This window comes from Corvus hawaiiensis, chromosome 1 (genome assembly GCF_020740725.1).
Source record: "Corvus hawaiiensis isolate bCorHaw1 chromosome 1, bCorHaw1.pri.cur, whole genome shotgun sequence".
In the NCBI taxonomy this organism is placed as follows: Eukaryota; Metazoa; Chordata; class Aves; order Passeriformes; family Corvidae; genus Corvus; species Corvus hawaiiensis.
In genome coordinates, this window is record NC_063213.1 from 67,167,977 (window position 1) to 67,177,349 (window position 9,373).

At 38.6% G+C, this 9,373-nt stretch overlaps 1 long non-coding RNA gene across 1 annotated transcript in view; it reads left to right on the plus strand.

Annotated features, from left to right (window-relative positions):
• The window catches only part of LOC125335253, a 51,255-nt gene extending 42,788 nt beyond the window's left edge, over positions 1 to 8,467 (plus strand). The window contains exon 4 of the long non-coding RNA XR_007207396.1: positions 7,869 to 8,467. This is a non-coding gene — a long non-coding RNA (uncharacterized LOC125335253). The remainder of the gene's footprint in view (positions 1 to 7,868) is intronic.
• Positions 8,468 to 9,373: the final 906 nt, after the last annotated feature.

The following is a 9,373-nucleotide window of genomic DNA, read 5'->3' on the forward strand; positions in this document are numbered from 1 at the left end:
ACCAAGCAGGCACCTAAGTTCACCACTTCTGTTGTATAAGTAGCATTTGTCTGTGCTGTGTGGATGCAGCCTAATGACCAGGAAGCAGATTTTTACCAGCAATTATACTAACATGAGTCAATGGTCATTGGTCAGAGACATGGCAAGGCTCCTCAGATCCTGGTGTTTAACAATAGGCCCTTTGCCTTGAATAATTACAAATCTTATATGGCTGACACATCTTAATTCATGAGATCCTGGTGTGTATAATTGGATAGAAGTATGAACTTGATTACACTAGTGAACTTGCTTTCCAGAGGGGGAAAGAAAGTGATAACAGACTTCATTGTCATCAAAGGGTAAAGAAATGTGACAATCTGGGAACCAGTTTTAGGACCCCATCTGCTAAACCAGAGAGAAATCAAGATTTTACAGTTCTATAAATATTTTAGTGTATGCCATCATTTATGAACTCTGGCAGCTATCATAAAATCTCTCTGACTTTTGTTACAACTGCATATAAGGCCAGAAAATTGCATCTCATGGTAAACCATAAAAACCTAAGTAAAAGCACCATTCCTTTCAGTATATTCTAAAAATATACAACCTCCCTGTCAGTACATGGCAGGGTTGTTACCATCCCAAGATGCCTGTTTCTCTCTCATTTTTTTTTATCTGATCTTACCCTGGTCTTTTCAAACCCTTTTGTATTTCAGTATCCTTTTATGTTCCATAAATAACAGCCATCACAGTATAACAGCTGAAATAGCTTTTACTTTGTCACAACGTACTGTAAGCAAGAGACACTTGGGTGATGCTAATGCCCTAGATACAGGAAGAATTTATGCGGACCTTTTCTCTAATTGTTCCTGAAATGATTTTCATTCAGTGGTGAGTTTCTTTAGAGCCCTGAAATAGAGCTAGCCTCAGAGCAGGTTTTGATGCTTTAATCACCCAAGTAGAAAACCTCCGTAAAAAAAAAGGATATAAATATAGAATTATCCTGAGATTAACAATGCTCCTTCGAAACTTAAACTCCCAGTCCTGCCCTGTGTTACAAAAAGTCTCTAAAAGACACAGAGATCATGAATCATCAAGTTTTTGATTGCAGAGGCTATTCTGACATTCTAGGTAGCATCTGCACAGCTTGAATTATAAGACAATATTGTTTAAAATAACCTGCCAGTCTGAATAATAGTAATTTACATTTTATCTTTACAAAGTTTCTAGAACACATTTACTTAAACAGGTTTGGGGGAGGTGGTCTGGGAGGGGGGAGGGTGTGGGTGTGTGGTTGTGTGTGTAGCCAAACAAGAGAAGAGACAATCACTCTATCAAAAATAAATACAGAAGTTGTCAAAGACCCTTAATTCAAGAAAGGTATTTACCAAATTTAAGACTGAATTTCAGAAGATGTCTAGACAGCACAAGATGTGAAACTTCTGTCATCTCATTTGCAGAGGCAGAACAGAATGGTGAACATTGAAGTGACTGCACATGCAACTATTTCCAAAATAAATGCACAAATCAGGTTTCTGACATGTTCATTACACACCTGATCTGGGCGTATGCCTTTGCAAAGGAAACTGGCTAAAACACTGCACATGTTGCTTCCCCTTTTTGATCCAACAAGACTTCCTGTAGCTCCCAGTATTAGTATGTCTTAAGACCTGCATTTCTTTTAACCAAACATATGCTTTGATCTTTCATAAAAAATACAGAGTTGTCTCACTTGTGTATAGATGGATATATATGTACATACATGTATTTATAGATGCACATTTTGTGCTGTATAAATCAATATATAAAAGGTATTTTTGGACAGTATGGTAGCTATCAGGCTGCATACTTCTTGTTTCATAGCTCTCACAACAGCACAAAACTCATCTACTGAAAGAGAAAGAGGTAAAATTTAAATTAAGTGCTAAGGGGAATGGCCAAAGTGTAAATAGGTAAAAACTTTATCTGTAAACCAGGAAGCTCCAGTATATTCCATCCTGTGGGATCAGTTCCCACTCTGCCTTTAGCAAATTGCTTTGAACTAGGTACCAATTTCAGAGCAAAGTGGTACAGAGTTGTGCTGGTGTTGGCTGGGGTAGAGTTAATTTTCTTCATGCTGGCCAGCATGGGACTATGTTCTGGATTTGTGCTGAACACAGGGTTGATAACACAGAGATGTTTTTGTTACTGCTGAGCAGGGTTTGCACAGAGACAAGACCTTTTCTGCTTTTGTACTGCCATACTGGAGAGGGATTTGGGGGTTGGGAGGAGACACAGCCAGGACAGGTGATCCAAACTGACCAAAGATATATTCCCTATCATATGTATCAGTATGTAAGGCTGAGGGGAAGAAGGAAAAGGAGAGATGTTTGAAGATGTTTGTCTTTCCAAGTACCTCTTGCTTGTGATGGGGCCCTGCTCTCCTGAAGATTGCTGAACACCTGCCTGCCCATGGGAAGCAGTAAATGAATTCCTTGCTTTGCTTTTCCTGTTAAATTGTCTTTATGTCAGCCCACAAGTTTTCCTGCTTTTACCCTTCCAATTCTCTCTCTGATCCCACTGGTGTGGAAGTAAACATATGGCTGAGTGGGATTTGGTTGTTGGCTGGGATTAAACCATGACAAGAGTGCAGGAGCAACACTGGTAATAATCCTAATGGTGATCAGAAAAATATACATATGAAAATATATGTGTGAAAATTATAAACAGCCTCACTTAATACTCTCAAGTTTATGTATATGCTGTTTAAGCAAGAGTATTGTAAGATACAACACTCATTTCCCTAAATAAAAAAATTTCTTAAAAATATTAAAATAAGAAATCAATCAATCTATCAATCAGTCTTTCTGCTGTTGAGAACTGCAACCTTTAAAATTAAGATCACTTTTCCCCAGCTCCTACAGGTTCTAACTCAAATGAAGATTGAACCTTCAATTCTTGGGACCTTCAATTCAATAGGATAAATTCTTCGTGTCCCATGGGTGGTGTTAGATCACAAGTCCCTCATCATTACACTCTATGCAGAAAGCCTCTGCTCAGATTGCTCTTGGTTTGTGGTTAAGATGGGAAGGTGTCCCAACTCATCTGCTAATGTACATGGGATTTCTGAGGAAGCAACAAGACAATCATTCCAGCTTGACCTCATAACACTTTTTATTGTCCCTTCTAGCTTCAACTTCTTTCATCATCATCATCAGCTCTTGCACTACATAGTAAGCAGTGGCATCCTCATTTGCTTATAAGGCCAACACTGTAGTTGACAGTCAAGAAACAAAGAGCACAAATAAACTTTCAAATGTTCTTCATTTCAGAACAAAAAAACCAAACAAACCACACAAAAATCAAAAAGCAAGTACCAAGTTTTCAGGTGAAAATGTGGTTTACTTTGCTTGTTTAATGATATGGTTAGTCACATTTATTTCTACACTTCACTTGAAAAGCAAAAAAGAGCATGTTTAGTTGTGGAGAAGTTTGTTCAGTCCTACTTTAACAAGATTCCAACCCCCAACTCTTTTCCTTGCTGCAATGTCACATCTGTGTGGAAACTACATGGAAACACCTTTAAAGAACATAAGAAAGAGGAGCCCATGTACTAGCTCACATCACCAGCAATCACTTTGAACTGACACATAGTAATGGGCTGGTGTGAAAATATTAGACTGGGAAATGATGCTGGAGCCTGGAAATGCCTCCACCAGGAGGACAGCAGCCTCAGTCTGGAAAGCAAGCAGTCACCTCAGCCAGCATCTGTGGGTTGGATGGTGCAAACCCAAGCCTTCACTTTATGAAAAAAGTCAGTACTGGTATCCAGCCAGAGAGGCATTGCCTAAACCAAGCACGATTATTCAGCTTAAGCTTCCCTCTGCACCTCCTGCTGTGTCATGGCTGGACCATCCAAATACTGGCATATCATGTTGAGGCAACTTATTTGGCAAGTGATATCTTGATATTTTCATATGTTTCCATCATCATGAGACCCACCTGGAGTCCTGAGTCCATGGACTTGTTGGAGTGAGTCCAGAGGAGGCCATAAAAATAGAGGGCTGGAGTGCCTCTCCTATGAAGACAGGCTGAGAGAGTTGGGACTATTCAGCCTGGAGAAGAAAAGGCTCCAGGGAGACCTTAGAGCAACTTTCAGGTACCTAAAAGGGGACCTATAAGAAAGATGACGACAAACCTTTTAGTAGGATATATTGTGATAGAACAAGGATAATGGTTTAAAACTAAAGGAGGGTTGGTTTAGATTAGATGTAAGGCAATTTTTTTTACAAAAGGAGTGGTAAAACACTGAAACGTTGCCCAGAGAAGTTGTGGATGCCCCATCCCTGGAAATATTCAAGGGCTCTGAGCAATCTGGTCTAGTTGAAGATGCCCCTGCTCATTGCAGGGAGGTTGGACTGGATGACCTTTAAAGCTGCCTTCCAGCCCAAACTGTTCTGTGATTCTGTAATTCTGTTTTATTATCATGCTGATAGTACCCAGCGATGGGAGAGGTCAAGTTTATGTCATGTGTCATTTTTACAGGTGATTAAAAATAACTCAGAAATAAGTCAAAAGATAGAAGTTTTAATGGCTGGGGAGAGATTGCATCAAAGAAAACTGTACACGTGATAAAAATAGATGCTACACCAAAGCTTATGTAAAAATGACAAACATAATTTAAACAGATAGAGAACAAAATCAGAGCTCATTCCATATTTGCATATTTGCACTCTGGGTGCTGTGTTGAGGCACCTTATTCATGAACTTTGATCAGAGGATGACATGTGACTTCACTACATTCCACTATTTTCTTTGGGTGAATACCACTCAGTGTAACTGTACTTGATGATCTTTTTGCTAGAAGGGATGTTTGCATTGAAATCTCAAAAAGATGTTAATAGCTGTAAACTGCATTTCTAACTCTCAGACTTTCAAGAGGTTTCACCTACTCAGACCTGTTTAATTAAAATGCCCCTTCTCGGTCATCATCTCCAAGGTTGTTGACACCAATACATTTTTTTTTAAAGCTTGATGAAATTTTCCAGTTTTGCTTTGCATGGCTTTTGATTTATTGTTAGTTTATTTCGACACTTTCAGAGGCAGATCCCCACTGGCTTTAACGCGGTATTCAGAGAAGCTAGCTTCTTATCATAGAAATTAATTCAGTTTATGTTTTCCAGAATCCAATTGTTTGATGGCAAAATTCAGCATAAAACTCACAGATGTTTTCATCTCTCCATGGAGAACTAAGTTTATGGTCATGAAGAGCAATCAGCTGATTGCTGTAAAAAGTTCTGTCATGTGAAATTACTGAGATTACAAAACTCAAACCAGAAGAATTTGACCCTTATTATTGCTAAACCAGTAACAGAGCTTTTTTCATAGATTCTGTTTAACCATAAATGTTACATATACTTTTAGAAAATTTTCATGCTACCAGGTTTATTTTAGTAAAAATTGTTCCAGGAAGTAATCTTTTAAACTAAATGTTTAGCAAAAGACTACAATAAGAACATAAACATTTCAGCCAGTGTAACTAAACCATTCAACCAGGACAAAGAAAATGTTCTTCTAATATTTAGGTAGAGAAAATTAATATAGCATGGCATTCCATTAATTACAGCTGGTCATATTTCCTTATAAATCCATCAAGAATGTCAGCAGTCCAAATTTCATCATTTCAAAGATCTAAAAGGAAAAATCCTACCCTGAAGTTCAATAAGACCTTCTAACAAAGCAACAAGAACCAATGAAAATTACCTTTTAAAGATTTATTGAAAATGGTCTTCCTGAAATCAACAAAAAATTCCCTAGTTGACTATTCAAGTCTTGCAAAATTTTCCAAGACTGACCCCTATTGACTGAATATAATGGGAGCCTTCTCCTTGGTATATGTGAACAATGGATCAAAACCTCACTTTAATCAAGTCTGTTGTCCGAACCAGCTCAGGAATCCAACCAGGACATAGATAGAACAGATTTAAATGTAGTTATCTGCTTGATACTGGGAATATGTGCTTCCATTAACACATAATGTCAGTCTTCAACTACTGGAGAGCATGAGTGAAAAACTTTGAAAGAGGGTGCACAGAAAACACTCAAAGCCCATAAAAAAAGAAAATTCTGTGTATAAAACCACAAAGGACATAAAGAAATAAAAAATAATAAACACCTAACATCTGATATTCAACTATGACATTTAAAAGGTATGAAAATACAACAATGAACTCAGCAACAACTGGGAATGGCAAACATGGGCTTACAAAGACTCTCAGCAGGAAGAAATCAGTGTACGTATATGATAATGGCATAGGGCTTGGTGGAAACAGGGCAGTTGGGCTTCTTGGTGGTGTTTAAATTCCTTTCATCCACTCTCCATCTCTGTCTCATCATGGGGCTTGGTGTTTTTTGTTTTTTTTCCTTAAATATCTGTGCAGAGTGGACCTGTAGCCAAGTTTTGAGTCTGCACAGATCGATTGCCCCATCCTTTGCCCTCAATGCCCAGACGACTTGCAGACACACTGTACTCTCACCTCAGCTGTTAGTTCCCATCCGAGATTTTTTTCCGGTTTGGTTTGGTTTTTGCTCCAGAAGTAGTGTGCCGTACCACACAAACACTGCCAAGTGGTGAGTTGCATTCTGTAGCTCCCTTTTGTTTCAGTACATCTGTGGTCCTTAGACTACATTTCCTCTTTGCATCATTAATATCTCCAGATTGTTATTATTGGGTCTTTTCTACCTCCTATCTTTTCCAAATTGTATTCACATATTATTTATTCCATCTTCCAGACTGTTAAAAAAGATGCTGTAGAAAAGTAGGCCATATGACAATTCCTGCAAAAACTCAAACTCCCCATGTCAGAAACCTGTTGTCATTCATTCCTACTTTCACTTTAGAAACCTTTAACCACTTTCAGCCCATGTAGCAGTGTTCCCATCCCTACCACCTGGCATTGTTTTCCAAAGGCAATTTTGTGAAGCACACCTTCTAATGTTTTCTTAACATTCAGAAATATGACCTTTGTTCTCTTCCTTTTGTCTGCCCTTTCTGCCATAAAGCTGAGAACAGCCGCACTACACAAGTTGTTGTGGCACAGTTTGTAGCAGGTACTTCCTATACATGTAGTATTGTTTGCTACCATTTTTCAGATTTTCTGTAGCTCCATCATTTTACTGGACAGATTACATTTACTGGATGCTAAATGACTGTATTTCTCTATCCTGATGCTCACTCCCACTGCCCTTTACAATGTAAACTTTACATACTCTATTTTATGCAGGGCCCAGGGGTCTGGCTTTGAAAACTACCTCTTAGTGATTCAGTACATTCACAAATTTCCTTAAGATGAAGTAATTGCTGATCTTTGCATGTAATTTTACCAGGTATTTACTTACCTGCATTTATCAATAACCACACCAGCTATGATCTTCATTGCTTCTTAATTGCCCATACTCTTTTAAATTTCCCTTTAAATGATAGATTCAAAAAAAAGCAGCTTAGTGGTTCAGTCATATTAAAATCATAATTGATTTTGCCTCACTCCTCATTTATTAATGGACTTAGACTACCTTCTTGCTAATAAACCTCCCAGTAATGAGTTTAGTCCACAGAGGATACGTTTCCTCCTCAACAAACCACCAAGCAATTTAGGACAGTTGGTAGTCTCTGCTTAAGGGAGTCCGAAAACTGGAATAGAAATTTATGCAGGCCATAATTAAAGTACTTTCTGGGAGCTGTGTGGGGAGTTTACCGACATTCTTTGCACCGTGCCCATCTGTGGTCAGTGTAATTAATCCTTGACTCGCAATCCAATGAGAACTAATCCTCACTTACAATTTTTGATAAAGATAAGGCCTCAAACACTTATGCAATGATCAGACTCTGGTTATTTTCTTTCTTTGAACAGAAAATGTTTGTGAAACTGACCACAGATGGAACAGATCTTTTTAGACCTGCTCAGCACTGGGGAAGGCATGAAGACAGCAGAAAAGCCGTTTGCTAGGATAACAGCTGTTCCAGATGTGTGAAAAGCCCAGCACGCACAAAAAAATCAGAAGCAGAACTTTGCCAGTGCACACTTACAAGAGAAGATTACCTCATGGAAGTAAAATATAAATTGTTTCTACTGGAATTACTTAATTGAAAGTACAATTTTACATTTGAGGGAGGGATGATCTTGGGCTGAGGGATAATACACTGCGAGACAAGCCGAAACTCTGAGATTGCGAAGGTTTAGTCATGTCCCTGTCTGTGTTTAATGACAAATCCCTGTGACCTCCTTCCCTTCTGGGACTTTAAGATTTTAGGAGCAAGAAACTTATTTGTCCAGCACTTAAAATACTGGGTTCATGATACAGGATGGGGACTCTCATAAATCTAAGCTTGTAGTGCTCCCTAGCAAGAAATTCCTGTAATAATGCAATTTTCTCCTTTCTTCACACAGGATTACTTAGCGACAAGAGAAAGAGGATAGTGAGATAAGTCTTTCTCCCTGCTGCAGCATAGCTGATCTTTTTCAGACTGATAGGATGCTGAGGGGGAGAAAATGGGCTAAACTGGGGGAGAGGAGAGTCCTGCTGGGAGCGATCTCATCAGAGACTGTCGACTGGGAGTGAGACACTCCCTGTTTTCCGCCTCACAGGGAGAGTAAGGCTGAGGACTTGCCTTTTCAATTTGCTGATACTTAATGATACTTTGCTAAGTAAAATACCATCTAATATATAAAGGAGAAGCAGGTCTAGAAAGAATAACACTTGCACAGAAATTACTTTCTTCTGGACCTCTTCTTTTGGGATCTTTGGATTCTGGAGGTATAATTGGTATTTTTGGTGCACTCTGGGAAGGACAGGGAGTATTTCTCTTCCTGCCATTTTCTTACAGTTTTCCCCATTTTCACACACGTAAATACAAATGCTAAAGGGAGATCAGTTCAAGACTTTACATTCCTCTATACGCAAGTAACCCACATACACTTTCATCCATGGTATTTTATCACCAATGATTAACATGGACACACACACTAAAATGCGGGTGCCAACCAATCAGAATAACAGCAAACTGAACTCCCTTTGCAAGACAAAGATAAAGAATTCTACTAAGTGAGGAAGAATGTAGAATTTGGGAGCAGTTTCAGGGAGAGAACGCAGGAGAGTGTAGCTATTCTAAAAGCATATTTAGTTGTCATTAAACACAGGCGGGGTTTCCAAAGCTAAAATACATGTTAACACATTCCAAAATACTTCTAATAGAATATTTTTTCACTACTTCAGTACAGCAAATGATGCAAAGCCAAAATTCCCCAGACAATGCACAGAACATTAGAGAATTAGTTTAACATTCTTACAACCCTGCAATTTTATTTAAACAAATTCTTCCCTACCCAATTCCCTGCAGAGAAGTATTGTACCCTTT